This window comes from Equus przewalskii, chromosome 14 (assembly GCF_037783145.1).
Source record: "Equus przewalskii isolate Varuska chromosome 14, EquPr2, whole genome shotgun sequence".
NCBI lineage: Eukaryota > Metazoa > Chordata > Mammalia > Perissodactyla > Equidae > Equus > Equus przewalskii.
Window position 1 is genome coordinate 33776069 of NC_091844.1, and position 26138 is coordinate 33802206.

The following is a 26138-nucleotide window of genomic DNA, read 5'->3' on the forward strand; positions in this document are numbered from 1 at the left end:
TCTCACAGACATAATGTCGAGTAAAAGATTTTTAAAAAAGAAGTGTTCATAGAGATAGTAAAAATTGAAGAGGATTGATTGAATTTCCTCTGTGGAAGAGAAATCTGGGATTCTGATCCTCCTGTATAGAGTATCTATACCAAGTCCATCCTCCCAGCTGCTGCTTTGGAGAAGGGTTTTTTTTTTTTTTTTTAAGCCCTAATAGGGTGTAGAATTGGCCTCTTTCATTTAATTTGCAGTTCCTCTTGCTCTTCAACACAGTGGAGTGAGCACAAGTGTTGATGTTGCAGAAATGTAGACAGGTCCAGCGTGACCCTGGCTCTCTGGACTAGGCCTTCATGACTAGCACGTGCTCACCGATGCCTAGGCAGCCTTCTTGGTCACCTATTGAGATTTTGTGCTCCGTCTCTTTATTTCTTACTTCGACTTTCACGTTTAGCCCAAATCATTCTTTGTGGAAGACTCCAAATGAAATACCGAAATAACAGTTTCCCCATTAGAGGGTTTTTTGTTGTTGCTGAGTGTGAATTTCATGAATATGTTTGCCTTATAGGCCCCAAGGAGTAATGAGTACTAATTTAGGAATCCTTTTTGATGCGGTTTGTGTGTGAGTCATGTCTTTTAGAAATTAGCGTAAACATCTTTCTCTCTTCTCCTCACACCCTCGCTTTCTCTCTCTTTTTCAACGTCAGACGTCAGTGCTGCAGTCCTTTTCCTTTTGATTCTCACAAGGCAAAGACTCCACAGGGTTAATTAATGCCGTCTATCATGTGACAAAGACTGAGCCCGCTGAGAGCATTAATTAAGTACACAGGAGGAACAAACCAGCGGTTTGAGAAGGGAGAAAAGAGAAGGCGCATCCTTCAGCTGGGGACGGAGGCAGTCGAGAGTCAGGGAATCTGTGAGGCAGAAGAAAGATTTTGAACATCTTCAAAGAGGAGCTGGTGGCGAAGTCTGGAGGCTGGGATGGATGGACTGTGCAGGATGGAGTTAGTAATCAGAGGCTGAAGTGAAGATCTAAGCATGGCGATGGCAGTCTATGAAAGAGTTGGAGAAAGGGCCAGAGCCCCCATCGGGTAGGCACGAAAGTTGAGGCAGCGTCCACCTGCCATCAAGACTTTGAAATAAAAGCCAAATTTCCCTCCACAAGTAAAAGCAGCTGAGTATTTTCAATCATCCACACATTTTGTGTTGGGGTGGGAGTGGGTAAAGCATGAGAGATTGAATTGTTTATTCTTCAATCTTTCATTGTAATTCAGTGGAATTAATTCAGTGGAAACATAGTCTTTAATAAACGATTATTATTTCACTTTTTATTGTGGAGATTTAAAAACATGTACAAAAGTGAAGAGAATATTATGATCCTCAAGGTGCCTATTACTCATTACCCAGTGCTAATAATTATCAATAGTTTGTCATTCTTGATACATACTCATTTTTGGAAGATGAGTTCAGGGGAATTTTAATTATTTTTTTGTATTAAAGAAGAGCTTGTGTTTACCTCTTAATCTCATTTGCTCTTTTAAATCAAAATAGCCACCAAATATCCAACATAGAGACATTGCAGGACTATTTTTCTTTTTTGGTAAGTACTAGTTGGCACAATTACGGGAGCAGGCAGAACGACCTGCTGAGGTTGGCATCTGTTGGCCCCTATTATGGACAAGACCTCAGCATCAGATGGTGGCCAGGCAGGATGGTACAGGATCCTGGTAGGTTTTGGTGCCTCAAGTCCCCTCCTGGACCTGCTGGATCCTTCTTCAGGCATCCTGGAGCTCAGAATCTCATTTCCTGTTTTATTAACGAAGTACCTTCAGAAAATGTTTTGCTGGACTTATTCACAATGAGAATGGATGGCTGATAATATTTCATGTCTGTTTCCTAGGGAGATCTTCATTTTAACTGAGAATAAGAAACTGGGTGAAATAAATCTATAATTGTGAAATCGTAGGTGTCAGGCAGCAGGTTAGGGAATTATTTCTTTGGGGTGCAGGGCCCGGACCCTCGAAATCATTTGGTGTAGGCTGCCACCTATTTCTACACACAAAGAGGCCCCAGAGTCTTGGTGATGTCTTGGACCCAGGTGGGCCAGCTCACTTTCAAAGCTCCCTGGGCAGAGCTCCCTCCTCTGAGGGCTGGTCAGCCTGTGCTGTGTCTTCAGGAGCCCTTTCCATGGGCAAGGTCAAGAGCTCTTGGCTGTGGTGACTACTGGGGTGTGATAGAGGAATGTGCAGGTGTTCACTTTATTTCTCTTGCTCCTGTTCTTTTCCTTGCAAGGGTTGTCCACCCTCTACTGCCTTCTGAAATGATTATTAATGGAATCCTCTTCACTTTTTCTGAACTCTTGGTTTTTCCTCTTAGTTCCAGATTATTTTAATTCTGCAGGCTCTTTTTCACGTCCTTTGCCTGCTGGCCCCTGATTTACAGTCCGGCCTTTCTCCTCCTCATGTCCTTCTTGTCTATTCCTATCATATTCTCTTTCTTACTCTCTCTCTTCTTTGAACTTGCACAGACTGGAGCAAATGAAAATATACTTTTCAAATTTTATTGGCCCAATTATTCTATTTTAAATGAAGCCACTGCAGCCATCACACTGATCTCTGAAGCTCAGGAAATCTGAGGACAAAAGAAAAATATTAGCTCCTCTCTTGCCTTCCTGGCCACTTACTTTGATATGATTTCATCTCAAAGAATATTATGGATTTAAACATGTCATAATTCACATTAAAATTTTTTCCCAATGAGAAAAAGGTAATTGCTAATATTTTTGAATGAATTAGTTCATCTTGTTTAGCATCTTCTGGGCGCACAGCATTATGCTGATCAGCTACACCTTTTGACTGGTATCTTTTCCAAAAGGCTGGTGTTCTATAATTCAACTATAAAATAAGAAAAAGAAGAATGAAAGTATTATGCAAGTATTAAGCCATGAAATTGTCATATGGTTTATTTTTAATGGCTTAGCTTGATTTTTGTCTTCTTCATAAAGATTTTTGCAGTCATCATTGCCGGAGGATCCATCCTTGAAATCGTCTATCCCTTTATCCATGTATCCATCCATCATCCATTCACCCATCCGTCCATATATTTATGCTTCCTTTCTTCCTTCTTTCTTTCTTTTCTCCCTCTCTCCCTCCCTCCCTCCCTCCCTTCCTTCCTTCCTCCCTTCCTTCCTTGCTTTCTTCCTTCCTCCTTTCCTTCCTCCCTTGCTTTCTTCCTTCCTTCCTCCCTCCCTTCCTTCCATTCACTCACCCACCGTCTCACCCATCCATTCACCTACCCACCCACCTAGTGCTTATTCTTTATAAGGTACTGTGAAAAGGTTGGTCATACAAAGAACAGCATAATCTCTGCCCTTAAAGGGTACACAATTTGGAGGGGAGAGAACCTATAATAATAATAGCAGCTAATTTTTATTGAGCTTTAACTACATGTCAGGCATTACAATAAGCATTTAAAAAACATTTTCTCATTTTATCCTCAGAGAAACTCCTGAAGTACCATTTTACAGAGGAGGAAAATGATTGCTGGGCTGGAAATATTGGACTTGAGGGCCTATTTGGCTTTAGGAAGTGCTTCTCTAAAGTCCGTCAACCTTAAATGCTCAGCCTCATGAAACTCCAAGTGTTTATGTATCTAATTCCTACAAACTTTCATTCTTGAAGAAGAGAACTGCTAAAATATAGGAGAGGTCTTGGGGGCCACACTGGATGTCCAGACACAGACTGCCCTCCTGTGGGGACATCTTCTGCAAAGAAGGATTAAGTGGGGACCCTGCTGCTCGTAGTCACACAGTGGATGAGCTCAAGAATGGAGGGAAACCTGACTCCTCGAGCCAGAGTGGGGAAGAAGGCTCTCCTCTGTCAATCTCTCATTGTTCTGAACTCTGTTATATTTTAATAATGTGAGCATATTTTTACACCCCAGTTTGAAGATTTCCTTGATTTATTATCTCTGAGAGGCAGTGATGAAAGTTATAAAGTAGTAGCAACTTTGGAAACACAGAGAAGTTAAGTAATTTGTCCAGGTTTGTAGGGCTAGGAAGAGCCAGAGTGGTACCGGAACCCAGTATCAAGATACCTGTCTCTTGCACTTAATTTGTTCCGCTTACTTGGTGCTCACTGGATATGAGCTTGCAGTACAAAGAGCAAATGCTTGGCACCAAACCAGTCTGGGCATGAACGTGCCCTCTGGCACTTGCTAATATCATCTGGGGCACATTAAGCTTCCATAGCCTCAGTATCCTCATTTGCAGAAGTAGGATAGACAGGTTGCTGTGAGGATTAAATGAGATATTGGCCACAGGGCACCAGTGTGGTACCTGGCACACAGGAGACCCTCCATAAATGTCTGTCCTCTAAATTCTGGTCTCTGCCCTCTACTGGATTTTGGTTCCCCAAGGGCATATGTCTGCTCATTGTGGGAACTCAGGAACTATCTGATGAATGAATAGGGCTTTGCAGAACCTTGTGGGACCAACCTTTGTCAGCTCTTAGATCACCAATTAACTCTCCACTTTCTCCTTAATTTCAGGAGTCATATAGACAGATTATAGAACATCGGCACCCCAAACTGCCTTATCATCATCGTCATCCTCATCCTCATCATCATCATTACTACCATCATCATCATCATCTTCAAGCCTTCAACAAAACCGATTCCCCGGTCACAGTCTTCAGGGGGTGGAACTTGATAATCTTTCCTCTTTCCCAGGGGATTCAGGATGTGCTCTGCCCTTTTGGGGAGCTACTAACCCCAGAGTGTTCCATTTTCCGCAATAGCCAAGCGCCCTGTATAGGGTTACCAGATAAAATACAGGATGCCTAGTTAAGTTTGAATCTTAAATAAGCAACAGATACTATTTTAGGATAAGTTTGTCTCAAATATCATACAGAACATACTTGTGCTAAAAAATTATTCATTGTTTATCTGAAATACAAATTTAAGTGGGTGTCCTGTATTTTTATTTGCTAGATCTGGCAACCCCAGTCCCACAACAACGCAGGCATGTGAGGAAAAGAGGCCAACATTTCATGTACTTTCTATTGCCCTCTGAGATGCACATAGCGCTCTTTTGGAATATTCTCCTCAAAAACATGTTGTTAACTGGGGTTGGCTGAGGCTCCTGAGATTTAATTTCTCCCACCACAGACATTATTTTGTGTAATCCACAAATGAAGGTAGATTTCAGTGTTGTGGTAGAAAAGATTTTTCTTTGAGAATTTCTGGCCCTTTAAGTGCCAGTTGGCCACCCTTTTGTCATCATACAGGGAACAACCTGAGGCAAAATAATGCTGCTCACAACTCATCTCGACTACTCACGACTCCTCTCCACGACTCACCAGCAGCCCTGTTTCCCTAAGTTTGTGTCACTGTGAATCCTCAGCCCTCTCTCCTCTTATTTCTTTTTATGATCTGCAAAAGGCTGAGAAGATGAAAAAATGTTCTGAGCTTAATCAAAAGCCTATCTAATAATAATAAGTCCTGCAGCGGGCTTGTAAAGAATGCAGATCAGACCCACTTAGCCATAATGGTTCTACAAAGTAATGAAGACTCAAGTGGTCCTTATTAGGTATCAAGCTGTGAATCAGAACTCATCTAACATCCTGATTGCTAAAGGAAATTGGTAATTGATGTGACAGAATGGCCATTATTACTATTATTATTACTTATTATTTTTTTTTAAATCCAGACATAGCGGCTAGGAGCCTGCCCCCAGCCTCCTTGGGGTATACCAGGTGTGCAGGGTGAGTGTTGCCCTTCCATTAAATCTTCAAATGGGAGCTCTAATAAATTTTGCATTGAAATAAGTAATGACCACATTTAACGACCAGTTTGTCTGAGTGTTAACAGCTTGTGAGCCAACAAACTGGTCATTAACAGGTGCTAACTTCTGCTTTCGGGTTTAAACAATCCATTCTCATCTCTCTCCTGTTTGTGTTGGGGGTTCATGCAAATTCCTGGCTGGTTTTTCATATCTCATGAGATAGGTGGCTCTTATTAATCAGTTAGATACCTCTCTGCTAATAGCTCCTCTTTCCTAGGATTGTTTCTTCTGTAGTCCATGGATGAATGAATTTTTTTGAATCCATTTTTTCTCCTGAAGGATGAACATACCCTGGCGTAGGTTGGTCCAGGAATAAATTAGGTGAAAAGTCCTGAAGAAAAATCTACCCTTGAAACATGCAATCTCCTACTCTGGAGAAGGAATGCAAATAGGTTGAAAATATCACAGGGCTAGAGGCAGACGTTTTTATTTGAAGAGTGTGTGATGGACCCGCTCTTAGTCCAGCGTGTGCCTATGACGGGGCCGGGCCCTCCTGAGAAATTCCTTCTCATAGTCTCCGTTGTTTTGGTTTCCTTGCTTTTGCTGGATTGTTAGCCAGTAAAAAGGATGCACTTTCCTCTTTCCACATACCCTTAGAAGAATGGGGTTGGGAGAGAGGCTTTGGGCCTTTGGTCCTATTAGCACCAATTTACTGCATTAGCTTCCTGTAGACAGAAGGGAAGTCAGAAAACAAGAAGTTCAAGTTCTGTCCAGTGGGAACCGTCTTCATCATCTTGTGTGCATGGAGGCTGTGCTGAATTATAGACTGTTCTCTCTAATGCAGTGCTTCTCAAGTGATTTGTGGCAAAGGGCCATTAAAAAAATTCTAATCCATTGCAGACCGACAATTTGTAAAATACAAAATCATGTGCTTGGGCATCCTGACGATGTCAAATTTCTGTACAACTTTCTAAACGCCTTCTCTTACTTTATCTGCTTATCCTTTCATCATAACAGATAGTGTGCAACCAGTATCGGTCCGTGGACCACACTTTGGGTAGCCCTGCTCTCGTGAGCTTCAGTATTTCCTTTTTACAGCTATGACGGTTGCTGGAGCAAGCTGTGGCTCAGCCACTCCTTGCAATGTTCATTTCCTCGGGACGCCTTTAGTTCGGGGGAGGGTAGGCAATGAATGACTAGATGGGTTTCTCAACAGGGGACATTTGTCTCAGCTCTTTATATTTTTAGCACAATCTTCTGTGATATTTGACCAATGTGAAGGAAGCAGCTTAGCTATCAAAGTGTTTTCCCTCTTGGGTGTTCTTCAGACCAGCGTGGCCAGAGCAATCGTCTTAATTAATCAAAGCCCAGGAGCAGAGATGAAGACATCTTGCTTGGCAGTAGAGTTTGTGTCTGGGGAGGAAAGGTAAGAATGCACTGGGTCTTCTTGCACGTGGAAGTGATTCATAAAATGGGGCCTTTATAAGGTTCTGTGTACTTTATAAATGTTAGAATTTTAAAACAATAATGTAGCTTGTAGCAATGATGGGAACAATCTATAAAATGGCATTTAAAGGCACACTGAAGTTTTTCTCTCAGATGCTATGAAGTTTAATTGCATTAGTAAGCTACAAGGTACTTTTTACCTCCTTGTTTATGGTTATTTAAAGTCTGCCGCAGGATCTGAAATGAAAATGCACTGTTCAAAATTGGGAGTGGGGTTCAACACTTTAATTTATATCTTTGAAGAGTCATTTACATATTAGTTACGTCATATTGAAAAGAAAAACTATTAAAATTAAAAGTGAATGTAGGAGCCGGCCCAGTGGTGCAGTGGTTAAGTGCGCACATTCCTCTTTGGTGGGCCAGGGTTTGCCGGTTCGGATCCCGGGTGCGGACATGGCACCGCTTGGCAAGCTTGGCAAGCTTTCTGCAGGTAGAAAGTAGAGGAAGATGGGCACAGATGTTAGCTCAGGGCCAGTCTTCCTCAGCAAAAAGAGGAGGATTGGCAGCAGATGTTAGCTCAGGGCTTAATCTTCCTCAAAAAAAAAAAGTGAACGTATATTTTATGAAGACTTGATATTGCTTAATGGCCAGCAACAATCATGTGAATATCAACTTTAATTTATATCAGGGGTTTGTTGAATTTGAACTGAAATTCTCTGTGTCCTAATTCTACACGGAAACTCTTAGAGTTCCTTTGTCTCCTTGCTTGTTTTCTTCTCATTAATATACTGGAGGCCTCAAGAGTTTCTCTCTTCAACTAACATTTATGGAGCACTCACTATTGTGAGGCAAGGTGCTGGCCACAGAGAAACCAAAAGGAAAGGAGAAATGTGTCCTCTCCTTCCTGTGCTTGCCATGGAGTAGAAAGATGAGACGGGCACACAGGTAGTCTGACATCCAGGAGAGGCACAGCTTTGTACCATGGGCATGCAGATGAGAACATAATCACTTTTGGGCAGTGGCTTACAGTGAAGGCGGATACCTGGGGAGAGGGGGGATGATATTCTAGGCAAAGGTCACCTACTTTTTCTACAAAGGGCCAGAGAGTAAGGACTTTAGGCTACGTGCACTAGTGGCCCTGGTTGCAACTATTCAATGCTGTGGTTGTGACATGCCTGTGTTCCAATAACATTTTTATTTACCTAAACAAGTGGTGAGCCAGATTTAGCCTGTGGGCTATAGTTGTAGGCCTTGAAGGGAGGGTGGGAATTGAACAGGTTGAATGTAGAATTGGAACTCTTTGTGTGTGTGCGTGCGTGTGTGTGTGTGTAAGGGGTATGTGTGCATAGGTGATGGAGGCAGACATTGTTAAGAGTAATTATGAAGGACGAATGGCCCAGGTATGATAGGGCAGAAGGTATTTTTAAGGAGATAAAGTAAAGAAGAACCTGGAAACAAATGTGGATCCATTCTAAGGAAATTTGGATGCTGACCTGAGTAGTCTGAACTTTGACTTGAGGGTAATGGAAAAAAATCACTGTCTTGATGAGGGAAGCCAGGCTATGTGGCAGTAAAAACAGTACAAAACAAACAAAAACTATTCTGAGTCTTTTCATATAATGGCTTACTTCTAGCACACATGAAATTTGAATGTGGTTGAGGCCATTCTCCCCAATGATAGCCGGTCATCCTCCATATGGTGATTCAGTGACCAAGACACTTCCATCTTGTGACTCTGCCATTTTGACACTTGGCTTCCTGAGCCACACAACAGGGGAAATAGAGCTTAGAAAACGCACACTTGCTTCTCAATGCCTTGGTCCAGAAGTGACACCTTCTCTTTCATTCATAGTGCAATGGCCAGAACTCATTGCATGGTTCTATGCAGCAACAAAAGGCCTGAGAAGCAAACCAGAACAGGTAAGCACTAGAAGTCACTACCACATTGTCTGCAGGCATAATGAAGCCACTATGGTATAGGAGGAGGGTGGCAGAGAAGTAACATGATCATAGTGTTCCCTTTGGAAGAATAATCTAGAGGATGGCCTAGAGTCGGGAGAGGCAGGAGGCCAGTCAGGGAGTTACTATACTCAAGAGTCAATAAAGGACTGAGGTAAGGTGGTGGCAACGGCAATGGGAAGGAAATGAAAAATGCGAGGGAATTCAGGGTTAGTTGGGCATGAGGACAAAGAAAAGACTGGTGTAAAAGGTATTTCCTTGGATTATATCTCAGGAACATTGTCAGAGAAGTCAGAAAGAAGGGTTGAGTCCTAGAAGAAGACAAGCAATTCAGTTTTGGGGGCATATTGATTTTGGAGTGCTGGGTGGACATTGCAGTAGAACCTTCTGACAGAGTTGGAAATTGGGATTGAGAGACTCTAGATGTGATAATTGATGCTGTAAGGTAGACGAGATCATTAAGTGACAAAAATAAAGAAGAGATGGGGGTGCCAGCCCTGTGGCTGAGTGGTTAAAGTTCTGTGCGTTCTGCTTTGGTGGCCTGGGTTCACGGGTTCAGATCCCAGGCGTGGACCCACTCCACTCATCAGCCATGCTGTGGAGGCGTCCCCCATACAAAATAGAGGAAGATTGGCACAGATGTTAGCTCAGGGACAGTCTTCCTCACCAAAAAAAAGAGGGAGATGGGGGCAGCTGGGAGGGGAATGAGGACGAGGCAGGGAGAAAAGGGGCTAAGAGAAGAATGGCAAGACAGGGATGCTCTCCTTTCACAAAACCAAGGCAAGAAAGTTTCAGAAGGGAGCATGTTCAACACTGTCAAAAGCTGCAGAAGGATGAAAAGGCATGTTGTAACAGACACTGCTGATGTACTGCTAGTTTCCCTTGGGTCTCCTTTAGCGTTTCTGGGTGTTCCTTGTCCAGCGTTGATGTACTTTTGGCTCCAACTGCCTACAGCTGTGACTCTCCTTTCTTTTTGTTTTTTGCTTGAGGAAGATTAGCCTTGGGCTAACATCTGTGCCAATCTTTCTCTACTTTGTATGCGGGTTGCCGCCATAGTGTGGCTGATGAGTGGTGTAGGTCTGTGCCCAGGATCTGAACCTGTGAACCCAGTCTGCCGAAATGAAATGCACTGAACTCAACCATGGTGCCATGGGGCCGGCCCCCAGCTCTGACTCTTTTTGTGAAGACTGCCTTTGGGCTACTGGGGTGACTTTGCTGGCACACTCAGAGAGAGGAAGTGCCTGGGATTTCCCTTCCCCTACCTCCCATCCTGAGTTCTTAGCCCATGGCTGCCAGTTGAGGAGTATGAAAGCCCAGCTCCCATGTCTTAGGTCGGGACAACTCTGAGGTGTAATTTATACTCCAGAGCTTCCATGTGGGACTTTGCTTGGTTTCTTCCCCTGCCTCCCCCACTCCCTTACCTGTTTCTCCAGGAGCACTGCCTTACTAGACCACTTGTCTATGAATCCTCTTCACAGGGTCCTCTTCTAGGGAACTGGATCTGTGATAGTGTGGTCTTGGGAGAACAGTCCTGATGATGAAGCAACACTAATAAATCTTGAGAGGTTAGAGTGCTGATCCCAGGTTGTAAAGTGTTGAGGAGTGACTGGATAAGGAGCTGGCTGGAGACATCAGAAGAGAATATTTGATGGAGGAGTTTGATGGTGAAAAGTTCAAGAGAGTGACAGAGTACTATAGTCAAATAAGGCTGCTTGTTTGGTTTTTAGACTAGAAGAAATCTGAGCATATGGATAGTCAGAGGGGATGAAATAAATGAGAGGCAGAGACGGAAAATACTAGAGCAAATGAGATGGGAGGTTGAGGTAGAAATAACCATGGAGGAGGCGGTAAAGTACGTCTCCAGAGCGTAGGTAGGGGATGGGCATTACAAAGGAGGCGGCGTGGTGTGTCCTTTGACATAGACATGGGAGCAGAAACAAGACAACATGAGGTAGAGAGTAACAACATGAGCCATGAGGATGGTAGGAGCGAGGCTGGGAAGGACTTAGAGATGCTGGAGTGTAACGCCTTCATTTTGCAGATTATAAAAAGGTTCAGAGAGCTGAAGTCACTCAGCATGCAAGGAGCAGAGCTGAGACCAGAAGCAGGTCCCTTCATGACTCCTATACTGTCGTTGCTATCCTTAGTGGCCAGATTACCTGCAGAGAGAAAGCCACCTAAGATGGAGGACTTTGGACGGTGGAGGGGATGCTGATGAATACCCTCCTTCCCAACGACTCCTGGGTCAGCAACAGAACAAGGCAGAGTCTTAGTCTCTCCTGGAACAGGTCCTCCTGAGTGCCACAGAACACGCTCAACGTGACAGCCTCAACAAAATGAGTTGTTGCGTGGAAAAGCATCTTTCAGCCCAGAAAAACCATGGATTTGGGAGGAAATACTCTGAGGAGAAAGAACTGGGTCCTGGTTCCCAGGACAGTTTTCAAGTTGCTTTGAAAGGGTGTGATGGTTTTAATGCCCTTAATAGGGGCGTAAGCACCATGTAAAGAAGTTCATCAGCAAAGAGAAGCCTAGCAAGTTTCCTGGCTCTGGAAGGGGTGGAGGTCAAGACAGCAAAGAGGTGGAAGGGGTCTTAGGAGTTTTTTGTAAGGGTCTGGAATTTAACTTAAGTCATTAGCTATTGGGCATTAAAAAGGGGCTTTATTTTTGCAACAGGATTTATGGCCTTTTATATGTTTATTTTTCCTTCACTATTAGACATCCAAGGAAGAAAGAACACAAGGGTCAGAGACTCCCTCTGTCCAGCAATAGGCCACATCTCCCCAGGTTCCCAAGCTCAAGGTGTTCGCTAGAATATAGTGATGGGAGAAGGGCATACTTTCACTGACCTGGACCAACAGTTGGCCTCCCATCTCATCTAAGAGTCAGCCCTCCTACCCTCATTCTCACCCCATTCAAGTTGGCCCCACCCCGTCCACTCAGGTTCATTGTCATTCACTGACTCTCTTGCTCACATTTTCATGTCATTCACTGTGTGCCAGGCCCTCTGCTTGGTTTATGAGAAATATAAAGTAGAATCAACTACAGTAGTCGCCCTCAAAGAGTTTACCTGGGGAGCCTTTTTATATCCCTAAGGAGTTAAAAAAAATTGCTTTAACTAAATCAATTCAAGGCAGTTTTAAGAGTGATCAGTGGATTGTTAGTCACTTAAACTACAAGTTTAAGGATTCAGAGGGAGAGATCCCTGAACTGGTCTGGCTGTTCTGTGATGGTTTCTTATTGGAAGCAGGAGGACTGACAAGCCTTCAAGGTTGGGCAGAATTTGGATGCCGAGAGCGAGAAGAGTCTAGGGGGGCATTTGCCTTCATGCACACTTAGGTATGTAAATCTGTGATGTATGTTTAAGCAGATGCAGTGCAGAAAGGGGACATCGATCTGTTTTTATTCCTAAGGCAAATGAACTTGTGTGGACAGCACAGGGGCTCATTAACTGCTTGGTGAATTGGAAGGCAGTTTCTGAGAGATTGGAATGCTGAGCATGGCAGCCCTGAAAGATCACGCGGTCAATATTGAGTGAGGGACTCTGAGTTGCAAAGATTCTACTAAGGAGATGTTATGGGAGACACAGGGTAAAAGAAGATGCTGTCGGTGCTCTTGAGAACCATGCAGTCAGTGACGGGAGATGGACACAAGCACACGAGCAGAAATTTAACAGTTTAAGGCTTTTAAATGATCAACATAAATAAGTGGTTCTCCAAAATTACTAGAAGAATTTGAGTAGATAGTAGTGGGGTGAAAGGGGAGAAGTGTTGATTATACTTAGCATGACTTTTTAAAAGAACTCAAACCCTTGGCATTTTGGGAGAAATGTTAAAAGAAGCAATGATAATAAAGATGTATGAAGGGAACACATGATTGCTCTCAGGAGACTTGATACTGAATCTGAACACCTTTGTTCTTTCATTTTATATCAACATTTTGCTTTCATCTAGTGTCATGGTGGGGCAGATAAACATGGAGAAGTAACTCCTACAATTACCTCCTAAACCCGTGTTGAAGCATTAATTTTCTCTCCTGTCTCGCTGTTTTTATGTCACAGCCAGAACTGCTAAGGTGTCACCATAAACTGTTGTTTTGAGTTTTACCTCTTTCCTTAGCATGTGGTCGCTCACCTATGGAGGCGCTAATGAGCAATGGAATGGCAGGGGTACACCACGCGGGGTGGGGAAATGGAGGAGCGAGGTGAGGGATCGTGGTAAATTTGAAGGCTTGAACTTGCATTTCCAAAATGAACGTGTCCATCCATTGACAGGAAGACATTCATTAATTGATGGATGGATCTTTAATCTCCCACTTTAGGGATCGTCCCTGCTTGGCCTCAGACTTAGTTCTTTCTTGACCATAATCTGGGTGTGGATGAAAGTCCTTCTACAGTTGGAAAGAAAATTTCGCAGAATAACTCAGAGGTAACACAGCCGGAAAGCAAAGAGTTGACTGTACCATACTTAATTGACAGTGGAGGGGTAACCTCAGGTTACGTGCCTTTCGACTCAAGTTCCATATTAGCTGTTTGCTTGGAAGGAGCAGATGTTTTGGCTCTGGTGGTCACTGCTCACCTCTGTCTGGGAGGTGCATCAATCACTTTAATTATAATGGAACGTGGGGCCAGGAACTGAAGGAGAAAAATCAACCCAATCCCAAGAACAATCTTTCTTGATGAATTCTCCCCTAAATCGAAACAATTCACTGGGTCTCCCAGCTGGGGTTCATATGCTTTTGATTACTGTGGGCTATTTAGCTCTACAAAATGACAGGCTGCTTAATGGACTTTTAATGGTTATAGGTTTCTCTCTCTTTTTTTAATGAGCTTCACCAGTTTGTTACTAATGCCCTGTAGAAATCTGGCGAGGGGCCAGACTTGATGTTACACGTTTCTGGTTTCCAGGCGGCATACAAGCAACCATCGTAGCCAGTGGGGAAGTATGTTGCCCATCGTGGGGTAATGCCATTAGGGCATGGAGAGCAGGAAAGCTAATTGGGTGCCCTGTAGTCCTAATAATTATGTCATCTTAGAGAAGGTGGTTGCACTTTGTCGCTGAAGCTACGCTGAAGGCTTCAAAGGTCATGGGATTCCAGGTGGCAGGAGAGTCTGCAATGCTGGGAGTGGCTTTGCCTTCCTCTGAGTTCTGTAGTGTTGGTACAAGGTGCCCATCAGAGACTCGGTTGCATCCTGTCCACCAAAGGGCCTGAGAACATCTCAAGACCAGGGCTAGGTTTTATTCAATCATGTCTGTATCCACAGCGCCTGCTGCCAGATCGGGCCCACAGTAGGTATTCAGTTCACGTCTGTTGAATGAGAGGCCACAAGCAGTTAGGAAGAGTGATGGAGAAGAGCTTGTACTGAAGGGACTCCCTCTTGAGGTCTCTGGAAGAAAGCGTGAGATCTGAGGCAAGAGAAGAGTGAGAAATGAGGAAGACGGAGGCGTCCTGAGTCACTGATAACTATAACTCCCACATCTTGTCGTGCACCAATCATTGTGCCAAACGCTTCATATATATCACTTCCTGTTGGTCCTTCCAGCAATGCTGAGTGGTAGGCAGTGTTTCACAGCCAGCTTTGGGGGGAAGATGCCCAGGTTTGCAGCATTTACTTATTTCTGTGCTAAATACTCCCACCACAGCCTGTTTCAAACTACCAGTGTGATGTCAGGCTGCTGGTAAAATTCCAGAAAGTGTAGCAATTGGCTCTTGTGAGCTGGTGTGAGCACACCACCAGAGGTAGGTATCCTCCCATTTCACAGATGCAGAGGATGAGGCTAAAGAAGGAAATAACAGGCCAAGGTCGTGGAGGAAGTCAGGGGCAGAATCCAGGCCCAGAATGTCTCCAAAGACTATGTGCTTGGCCACTGCACCACACTATTTTCTGAAACTTGCCTCCTACACTCTCGGAGTAGCGCAAAACTAGGAAGTCGGCAATGAGGTCCCAGCTCATCTCCCACTCACTCTGGTTTCCTGGGGCTGCTCCTGTAGGTCTGTATGCTATTCGCTGTAGAACTTCTTTGGAGGTGTCCTGCTTCCTGCCACCCCTCCTCACTTACCCTGCAATCACCTCACTTACTCCACGGAGGTTTTGCTTCTTAACTTACAGCAATACAGGCTCCGGTCCTATTGTGAGGTATTTATTGTGGTACACCTCCTCATTTAATAGACAAGCAAATTGGGGGCCGGAGAGATTCAATAATTTACTCAAATCTACACAGCCTGTCAGTGACAGTGCTGGAAATAAAATCGAGATCTGATTTCTCATCCAAGGCACTTCCCTTGAAATGACAGGGCCTTCCATCTCTTAAGAATAATAAACGGGACTTGGAGTTTAAAAAAAGTAGATGGGGGTGGATTTTCCTGCCCCGTTGCTGATGATCTTACTCACTGCTGGCTCCCATTTTGAAAGATTCAACTTGACTTCCCTTGATTCAGGGGCAATGAGCCGAGAATTCAAGGACAGGCACCAGGCACACGTTGTGAAGCGAATGCAGCAGACATGAAAGACATTCTTTGGGAGCTTTAGTGGCTGGGGAGGTGGGGGAGGGAGAAGAGGTGGGGGCTCCTTGCTGAAATACCCTCATGTTTCGCAGTCCCGAGATACTCCTAAATCACGCCCAGGTCATATGGTGCCTATACTTGTCTCTTGGCCCAGGGTGAAAACAGTTCACGTTGTAAAATTAACTTTCCACATTTGGCTGGCCCACGCGGGCCAGCTTTCTTTCAAAGCGAGTTTGCGAATGAATGAATGAATGTGTTGACTGGGTTACTGTTCTTAGGGGAGCCTTCTTTGCATCGGACTTGGAGAAGGATTAAAGCTGGTTTTGAAAAGTGTTGGTGCTCTCCCAAACACAGCATGCTGATAGAATTCTGGTCGCACTTTTATTTGCTATGGAACAAAATGCTCTAGTTTCATGGAAGAAATAGCCCAGCAGATGGTGTTTGGTGGATGGCATGAATGTAGCCTTGTAAATAAGCATTCAAAATAGACCAGCTTTCCCCCAAATTTACCATCTGCCCCTTACCCCATGAGGTCCACAGGTGGTAAAAGAAAGGAAATTGATGCTTTTAGTTGTTGTTGTTACTATTTTAGTATCCTCAAATTATGGAAATTCCCTAAGTTACGGCATTCTTAAATTTCGTTATAAAAAATTGAGAGAGTGATGCCTCCAATTTAACAGATTTTTCAGGGTTTAATCTGGTTTAAGAATAATCGTCTAGACGGCATTGCCCTGCTCGTCTTCTTTTTTGGGGGGTGGCTTCTGATGTGGTTCTTTCTGCAGCTCTCACGGCGGAGGGTCTTCTGCTTTCTACCCTGGCTCTGGGCACTGTGGCTTCCAATCTCCAGAAAACATGATAATCGGATGTGTATAGGATCTGGAATCGTACGTATCTGGGTTTGAACTTTTGTCCAGCCGTGGAGCAATGGACAGTTAGCCTAAATCTCAGTTTTCTCATCTGTAAAATGAGAAAACGAATGGGGTTAATGAAAGTCCTGGAGGAGGTTGTTAAGATTAAATGAGAAAAGCCACCTGAAGCACTCAGGACTGTGTAGGCAATGCTCAGAAAGTGTTCATTGTTATCATTTATATCATCATTGTTGTCATCAATATCGCCATCATCATTATCACCATCACCATCACCTCCAACTACGATACTCAGCTATTTAACTGGGGGGTAAAAGAGAGTTCTGGATATTGGTGATTTACTTTGGCGGGGGGATGAAGGGTGGTAGAACTCATCAGGCTAACTGCTCCCACTCTTTTTTTCCCCCAGAAGGAGATTTCCATAGGCCACCAGCCAGAACATGACTTGGAGGATGGAATGCTCTGTGAGGCTTTTGGTGGGTTGTGTTGCCTATTGAGGCAGGGAAGATTTAAGTCAAGATTTTCTCACATTGTAAATGGTGGATGAGTCAATGGGATGGACTGAGAATTGGCATTAGGAATCTAAGGTCAGAATTTTTTAAAGATAGGACTCTATTTTTAACACTTGGGCTGTGGGAATTCTAGATGTTTGATTCTCCCTCATTTGTGGAGGAATAGAAAGATTGGGTTTAACTTATAAAATTAGTTTGCTCAGATCTAGGGTAAGAATTGACGGGGGCTGGATTTAGAAGACCCTAACTTTTTAAATTTTTGTTGCAGTTTCAGGGATGGCAGAGACTTAGGAAGAAAGGGCTTAGGTAGAAGTAAGAACCCAAGAGGGAAGCCTCTGGAGCGTATCTTTGTAGAGCGTCTCACTGGGGTGTAGTTTTTTCTGTTTTTAGTGACTGTGCTTACACTGAGAGGATGGGGTGCAGCTTATTGAGAAGAGGAAGATGTTCTAAGTGAGACTTAACAGCTCTTCAAAAGGGACCAAGTGTGGGGCTGGCCTGGTGGCGTAGGGGTTAAGTTCACACACTTGGCTTCAGCGGCCTGGGATTTGCAGGCCTGGATCCCAGGCATGGACCTACACACTGCTCATCAAGCCATGCTGTGGTGGCGTCCCACATACAAAATAGAGGAAGACTGGCACAGATGTTAGCTCAGGGACAATATTCCTCAGGCAAAAAACAAAGGACCAAGGGAGATTTAACCCATAATATCTTCCCTTTCTAGCATTTACCTGGTTCTTTTCTCAGAAACTTCCAAGTGGCAGTTGGAATCACGGAGTTGTAGTGAGAAAAGGTTCCCATCTCCTTATGTTGCAGATAAGGCAACTCCAACAAAAGGAGGTTAAATTTTGATTACCACCCTACCACCCTCAAGATCCAGAGACCAAAGGTAGAGAGTGTCCTTGTATTCTTGGTATAAAAACATCAGGATCATCCCGTTTTTTCAGCCCTCTCTTATGCTAACAGTAGATGTTTCTGAACTCATTGCATGCTGGTTAGTACATCGTTATCTTTAAGAAACTTTAATTGAATGTCTAGCCTAGTGTGTACAAAGTTCATGATGAATAAGACATAGCCTTTCCCTTTACAAGCCTTAAGATCTTCAAGAAATAGCATCAGCATTCAATTAAGTAAAGCCGTTTCAAGTTTATAAACGTTCTGCCAGAGAAGTTTAATTGAGAGTCCCAGCCTGGGGGCCAGGGTGGGGTTTTAGTGCCGGCTTTCTGCCTCTTCACCAACTGTGACAACTTGAGTAAGTCACTTGGTATTTTTGAGGCTCTCTCCCATCAAATTTCAAACACTGATAATATCTGGCCCTCCTGCTTCTGAATTTTGAGACACAAATGAGATCACAGGTTTGCCTATAAACTGTGAAGTATAGTAGAAATGGAAAGGATCCCCCTCAGTGGGACTGCACCCACAGAGTGAAGAGTTGAAGGAATTTATCATTCTACTTATTGTCATCACCATCATCATAATCTTTGTTATTATCATCAAGGAGTTTTCATTAGATACCTCTTGGTATTTAGCATTTTCTTGCTCTCCAGCACCTGCAAACCAAAGAGCCACTTTCACTCAACATGTCCAGGTAATTGTGACAAATCAGGGTTTGCATCATCTGGTTGGATGTTGCAGTGGTCCATGTCACCTTTTGTATTTGTACACAGCAACTCGTGTGGTAGTTTGCTTTTTCTCTTATCCACACTATGTTCAACATAGTGAGACAGTCGAATTATAACTAATGATAGGGCTTAATGTTTTTTCTCTATCAAATCCACAGATGTAGTGTTGACTGTTGTGATGTAGACAGTGACGTGGTCTAGGAACAATGTCCTTCACATTAAGGAATTTTATGGAGAGCCGGCACAAGTTGCAGATAATCTTAAGAAACAATTCCTGGGTCCAGCAGAAGGCAGATGTCATTAGAATATACTATGGCCCAGTGGTTATGATGCTTATTGTTACCAAGGCTGAAATAAACATTCCAGGCTGGACCTACCTCTTCTTTAGAGATGTTTTTGCTTGCTTCTGAAGCAACCTGAGGATTAGGTAGTTTCCTACTTGATATTCATTTTATTCTCCCTTGTTCTTTTACAACAGAAATTGGATTTTATTTGAGTGACCATGTGCTCAGCCTCCCTTGTAGCTAGAAGTTAGCAATTAGATTAAGAAGTTGTTAGGTGGGATTTCCAGGAAAGTTGCTTGAGAACGGAACAATAGCTGACGTGTACCTCCTTTTGTCCATGCCTAGATATGGATGTGACTACTGGAAACTATCTAACTGCTATCTCAGACCACGAGGCAACCTAGAGGATGGAAACCACGTGCTGAAGGTGATGGAACATAATGTTTGCAGGAGCCTGACACCATGGCCCTGCCATGAAATCCTGGACTGCCTTGCTCCAGACTGCTTTCACGTGAGGAGGAAACAAACTTATTTAATCACTCTTATTTCCAGACACTGCTACTAGCAGTCAAATGTAGTTCCTGGCTGATACAGATGGCTTCTCCCCAATGAGTAGTGCCCTTGTTTCTTTGCAGCTACCTCCTGGAAACACTGTCTGTTGGTCCATGCTGATTCACAAGCCCCTACAAGAGCAAAGTTGGATTCAGCTTCTGCTAATGAGCGGAGGATTTGCTTGTGAATACAATGCTGGGATTATAAGGTTTTGGCAGCCATGCCAGAATAATAAGGTCAGATGGAAAATCATACCAGCAAATATCTTCAGTGAATATCCTGTCCCAGTCCAGTGCCCTCCAAATACCATAGCCCAGATCCACAGCTCATGTGGTAGGATTGTAGCCTCTCTTCCTCAGAGCCATCATGTCTGTCTGTGGGGAAAATGATGAGGGTCTTGGGTACCACTCCAAATTTTTCTCTGTATAGCTATTCAGCAGGAGCCCATATTTCTTCTGACTTGTAACTGAAATCCTTGTTTGTTTGAGTTTCTTTTCCCCAGCAATTTCATCTGTAATCTCAAAGATGGTAGCTGCAATTTGCTTTGCTAATCTCATCCACCTTTGGCATGACATGTGCTGCACTGGAAGAGGCTTAGAGGACATGTGGATGCTTCCTCAGCTCATTCTGTCTCTGTTTTTTGGGAGCATCCTCTTGACCATTCACTGTGGGCCCTGTAGTGCTGCATCCATCTTTGACACGATTTTAAGGCTAAATTTCAGGGAAAGAGTTCAGAAAGATTTCCATAAAACTTCAGTTTCTTTCTCATCACAGAGATAGTCAATCTTTCAGTGATATCTTGGCACATTCCTGGGACTGAAAAAAAAAAAAGAAAAACAACAACACCAGGGCAAATCTAAGGCAGCAGACCCGGGAAAGCTGAATGTTCTCTGCTGGTCTTCCTCTTACTGACGGGTTTGGTGATCATGGGCCAGATCTGAGTGTGTTTATCAAAGGCAGCTGCTGGCATCATTTAAATCTAATTCATAAATTAAGGTGACAAGATTGCCCACTGTACGTGACTTTTGAGGAGTTTGTATAAACATTATGGTAAGTTTGCTGGTCCAACCATATTCGGGGTCACATATTTCTCGCATAATCCCATATACCTCACATACCCCCAATATTGCTTACAAGGATTGATTAGATGGGTGAGGTTGCCAGTTATGGGGGGGATTAAGCAAATATCTGCTAATGATTTGAAAACAATTTTGCAAGACTGTTATGGTGGAAGGAATTTCTTTCCCTTGGAATAACTTGTAGTTAAAGACACACAGGGTATGGCCAGGGGAGGAGGAAGTTTGTGGCGAAAATATGTCCTTACTTTTGAAACTTTTTCTCAGCATATATGAACTTAACCCAAACTAAAGACTTTACTTCTGTTTTGCTGTGACTTTAACTATAACAAACCAAAAATCATAGCAGTCTCTAATAGTATTTTTTCAACTTAATCTTCTTTTCAGGAGATTTAGGTCTAAAAATTGAATAAATACACTTAAGAAAAAATTCAACTCACCTGGTACAAATCGCTAATACTATAGAGTCAAAAATTTATTACTATTATTTTTTACAAGCCTTATGTTATTCTATAATATAACACTGTCCAATAGAAATATGATGCGATGTGTATGTAATTTTAAATTTCCTAGTAGCCACATTAAAAATGTTAAAAGAAATAGGTGAAAGTAACTTTAAATATATCTTATTTAACCCCATATGTCCCAAGTATTATCATTTCAGCATGTGATCAGTGTGAAAAATTAACAAGATATTTTACATTCTTTCCCAGCATATCTCAGTTTGGGCTAGCCATATTTTAAGTCATCAGTAGTGCAAGTGGCTGGTGGTCAAAGTATTGGTCGAAACAAGTCTAGAGGATAAGGGTTGTATCCGATTTACAGAGTTCCCTTCCCAGCTAACAAACCAGTGCTAAAAGAACTGATTTTTGATAATGAGCTTTTCATCCTCAGACGTTCATAGTTCTGCTTTGAGTGCTAATGTCTCACAAGACCTCCTGGGAGTAGAGCTGGTCAACTTACAAGAGGAAGTCCCCCAAAACTGCAGGAGAACCAGACTTTTTGAATAGAAGGGAAAATGTCCCTAGATTAGGCAGACCATGGGTTCCACGTTTTATGGAAGTTTACCCCCTTACAAACAGGAAGGTTCAAGGCATCTATTTTTTTTTTTTTTACCTGTAGGGGGAGCTCTTGTCACTTCACTCTGTACAAATTCCAAATCTGGTTCTCAGAGGCGGGCAGCTTGGAGTTCTTTCACCTGGGTCTGTGGAGAGTTTGTTTTTGGCTCCAAACCAGCAGTGCTTTCGCAATCTCCACACGTTACGGCTGCTGAAATGCTAGGACACCAGCCGGGTGGCGGCTTGAGTCTTGTGATTCCCAGGCAGTCCGGCGAAATGATAAACAAAAGTCTTTTGTGCAATATTAATAAGCTTTAAGCACTCCCCAGCCGAGCCCCTTGTCATCCAAGTAAGTCATGTGTATCAAAAGCCCTTATATGTGAAAGTTTGTTTTCATATCTGGCCGGCATTGAATGGGAGCCCCCTTTGCCATGTTGTAAAACAAACATTTGTTTATTTTGTGAACAGTGCTGGCAGTATGACACAGGAACCAGGGGCTGAATGGAGGGACCCCTTTCCAAGGAGGCGCCTTTGAAAACCTTTCTGCTGGACCATTCCAACTGTCAACTGATCTTGAGTTCTGTTTACATTAAGACAATGACAGTGTTTCCTAAATAAATAAGTCAGAGGCACCCGTGGGCCTTAATGAAACCCCATAAATGGGTGAGGGGCCAGGGGTGGGGGAAAGGAGTTTTTGTGCTGTGCAGAAACAATGGCTAGTTCATCTTACCGTGTATCCGTGGCCTGTGTTTTTAAGACAGAAGGGGGCCTTTGTGTTAATTGCACTGATAAAACTCTCCTGACAGAGCTTCCCCGGGAACACTGGGACAAAAGATGTGACATTTTGCCCCGTGTGAATGCCACACTGCCAACAGACATTTTCTAAAGCAGAGGAGTATTGGTCACCCCCCTAGCAGATCAGCTAACCTTTCCTGGTGTGCAGAGAAAATAAATAAAAGCCGTAAGACTAAACCATCTGCTCTTAGGGGTGTCTGGCTTTTTCCTGGGTTGGTTGGGAGCTTCCAGGAATCCACTTTGGTTTCTGACTGGTCCAAGTCATCTTCAGGCACAACGGACACAGAGGCAGGCAGTTAGAGTAGAGGAGACGTGCTGACTGGGGTTCTGGGTGTCAGTGGGTTTTCCTGAGAAGCAGGAATTTCAGCCTGTTCCTGGAAATTACATTTCTGAGCAAAAGACACTTTCTAGGTGTGGGGGACTGGAATTGGCCACTCCAAGATATGTCTCTTTGGCATGAGGATTATTTGGGGCTAGTTACCTTTAATAAACTGCAGACAGGAAAGCAACTCTGAAAAGTAGAATTTACTTACCCTTTGTTAACAGACATTTACATTGTAAAGGAAATCTCCATCTGTAAAGGTGTCTCCCTCTCTGTACCAGGAAGAAGGGGGGATGACCTTATCTCTAGAAACTCTTAATCAATGCCAAAGGCAAGGACTTAAATCTGCATAATCTGGTAACCTCCTGTAACTGACTCCCCCCACCCCCAACATCTTCCTTTGTCTTTAGCTGAAGATGATATTTCAGGTGGGGGCTTCAGCCATTTTGGTGAGTTGCTCAGCTTGCCTGAGCCTCTCCCATGTATACATGTTATAAAGCTTTGTTTAATTTTCTCCTGTTATTCTGTCTCATGTGAATTTAATTTGTTCTCTGGCCAGAAGAACCCACAGTGGGTAAAGGAAATGTCTTCCTCCCCTACAAGGTAGATATCTTTTGAGAAGTTTGCCAAGTCCGATAGCCAGATCTCCTTAATCTATGAGTTATCACCAACCTGGACCATGTGACTGCCTCCCCCATTACCCCCAACCCCAAGTCTGATGGGACCATGTATGGATGCTTGAAACATACTGAGCCATGTGCTACCATAGGACTGAAAAGCTAGTGGGGGTGGGAGGTGGATGAGAGAGAGAGAGTAGGGAGAAAGGGAGAGAATGCAGGTCTGGCTACATAGTCTTGGCTTTGAATTTGGAGAGACACCCCAAATGAGCATTCCTGTAATAAATCTCCCTCCCTTGTTTCCTTTTCTCCTTCCTCCTGTCCCTCCTCCTCTTTTTTTATTTTTATTTTTTGTGTCTGCTAACTTGGTTACTAATATACTCTATAACAAATAGGACTAGAAATAGAAATCCCTTGGTGATGTGCAAATCCGTGTGGCTTAGTATTGAAATAATGAATTCGGACATTGACAAAAGTTTTGGTTATTCTCTCCTGCTGACATGTGGGGCTGTCAGGCTGAAATGTGGCATAATTCCATTCATGATTCTGAAGCAATGGAATCGTTGAGAAAAACATTTTTTTCCTCTTTAAATTATTGACACTGTAAAAACTAGCTTATCACAGCTGCTCGAAGTGCTGGACAGTTTGGATGATCTTACACAATGACTGATTCAGGGCTTTGGGTGGCCATATACACAGATTGATCCAAAGGGCAGAATGAACAGAACGGTTTCTCCTGCAACCCTAGCTGAATAAATGTGGTTAATTCTGGGGGCAGAGAGTAAAACTTTCAGTGGCCAGTGGGTGAGTGTCGGGGGGTGGTATTTCATCTTCTTTGATATAATTAAAACAAAAACTCAAGAAAACCTTAAAGGTTTCATACCATCTTACCTATGTCTTGTGCTTTTTCTTCCAAAGACAGAGGGTGAATGCTGAAGAGGTGATACAAATTCGACTCTTCTGCCTGACATTGACGTTCTCCAAAGGATCTTTGGAAAACCCGGCTGGACACCTTGGGCTATTACTGATCTTATGTTTTTCCTTTTTTTCTTTCATCTGTCTGTCTGTCTATCTATCTGTCTATCTCTCTATTATCTATCTATCTATTATCTATTTATCCATCATCTGTCTATCAATAAGTTATGGAGCGAAGGGGGAACATTGGCTGATAAGAATGAGATATCCTCCTTACAATCAGAGGGAGCTTTTCATACTGAGAAACAAAGGACACAAGCCTCACTCATTGGGATAAATTGTAAATCATGTCCTCGCTCCACCCATTGGGTGGTGGTGTTGTACTAAGGGATCTAAATGACCCTGAAAAAACATCCTTTCTCCTGGTCTGAAATGCCTCTCCCTTTAGATCTTTGGAGATTCCGGTAACCTGGTGAGGCAGTGACATTTCAGAAACTCCAGACAGATCTGTCCCTGACAATGAAGTGATTGTGTGTGTGTGTGTTTAAATTACAAACAATTGACAAGCCTTTTATGACTGTGATTGTACAATAAGGAGCAATGGGCAAAGCTATCAAATCACTTTAAATTGGCCTCTCAGTATTTTCCTGTTTGCTGACTAGATGGAGTTTATCAGTGGATTGACATATTTCCTAGCATATGTGACCTCGGGCAGTCACTCTCCATTTTTTTCCTGCCAGGGTTTTGTTCATTCATTTAATTAAAGTGTGCCGACTGCCCAGAAAACGCTTGGAACTGTGCTGGACGTGATGATCGCTGCTTAGAGCAGATCTGCTGCTGCTCCATGGACCCTCTGCTCTATGTGATCACAAGAGAGCTCACCCAGCCAGTGGGAGCCAGAGAACCCGTTGGTTGGCAAATGAAGTACACAACGCCCAGCCTCAAGCAATGTGCAGTCTGCTCAGTGAGATAAGGAAAGTGCCTTTGTTCCCTAAGCAGTGTGACCCCTATGGAAGTGGCAGAAGGTGAACATGGACTGCCCGCAGGCAGAACATGTCTGGTTGGAGGGATGACCCAAGTCATCGTTAAAAAGGGGTTTGACTATGTCTTGAAGGATAGGCGGGGTTGGAGGAGTGGGCAAGTGGGCGCTAGAGAGGGGAGGGCAATGGGGAGAAGCAGTGTAACTCTACTAGGGAGGCCTGGGCTGGACAGTGGGAGGTTGAAGACAGAGACTGAAGAGCTTTGAATACACGGAGGAGCCTGGACTTGATGCTAAAGGCAATGGGATGCCAACTTTTGACTAGTTCACAGACTTCCTTAGGCCCTTTTTGACCCCATCGCGAGAGGTTTCAAACTGGGGCATATCTTCTCTCTTGTCTTTCTTCAGAGGAAGATCTCCCTCAATCCACAGCAGACTCCCAACTTTGTAGTCTGAAAACAATGAGCTTGAGCTTTGGGTTAAAAGCCCAGTGAAGGAAGGGCCCTGGAGCTTGGCATGGAGTGGTGTGGAATCGGTTGTTTGTTTATGGTCTCAAGCTGCTTTCCCAGAAAAGCTCTCTCACAGAGAGGGCCTTGTGGAACGCGTGTGTGTGCGCAGGGTGTTTGTGTGTGTGTGGCGGAAGCAGATTTCTGAGAATATCTGGCAGGCTAATGGTGAGGTCGCCAAGAGGATTTATGCTGTCTTTCTTGGAGCCCAGGATGTTGAAACACAATGATAGCTCTTTTCCAACTTAGGAAGAGTTTTCTAGGAGAACAGACACATATACACATGTAAATACACACACACAATATATATATCCAGGAAAAAAAAGATATAATTTTTTTTCTAATCTTCATGAATGTATTTATT

General features: G+C 43.5%; 1 long non-coding RNA gene across 1 annotated transcript in view; it reads left to right on the forward strand.

Annotated features, from left to right (window-relative positions):
- Positions 1–25476, forward strand: part of LOC139075740 (uncharacterized) — a 29780-nt gene extending 4304 nt beyond the window's left edge. The window contains exons 4-9 of the long non-coding RNA XR_011526489.1: positions 4534–5747; positions 7096–7193; positions 9066–9133; positions 16949–17015; positions 19300–21989; positions 22109–25476. This is a non-coding gene — a long non-coding RNA (uncharacterized lncRNA). The remainder of the gene's footprint in view (positions 1–4533; positions 5748–7095; positions 7194–9065; positions 9134–16948; positions 17016–19299; positions 21990–22108) is intronic.
- The last annotated feature ends 662 nt before the right edge of the window (positions 25477–26138 follow it).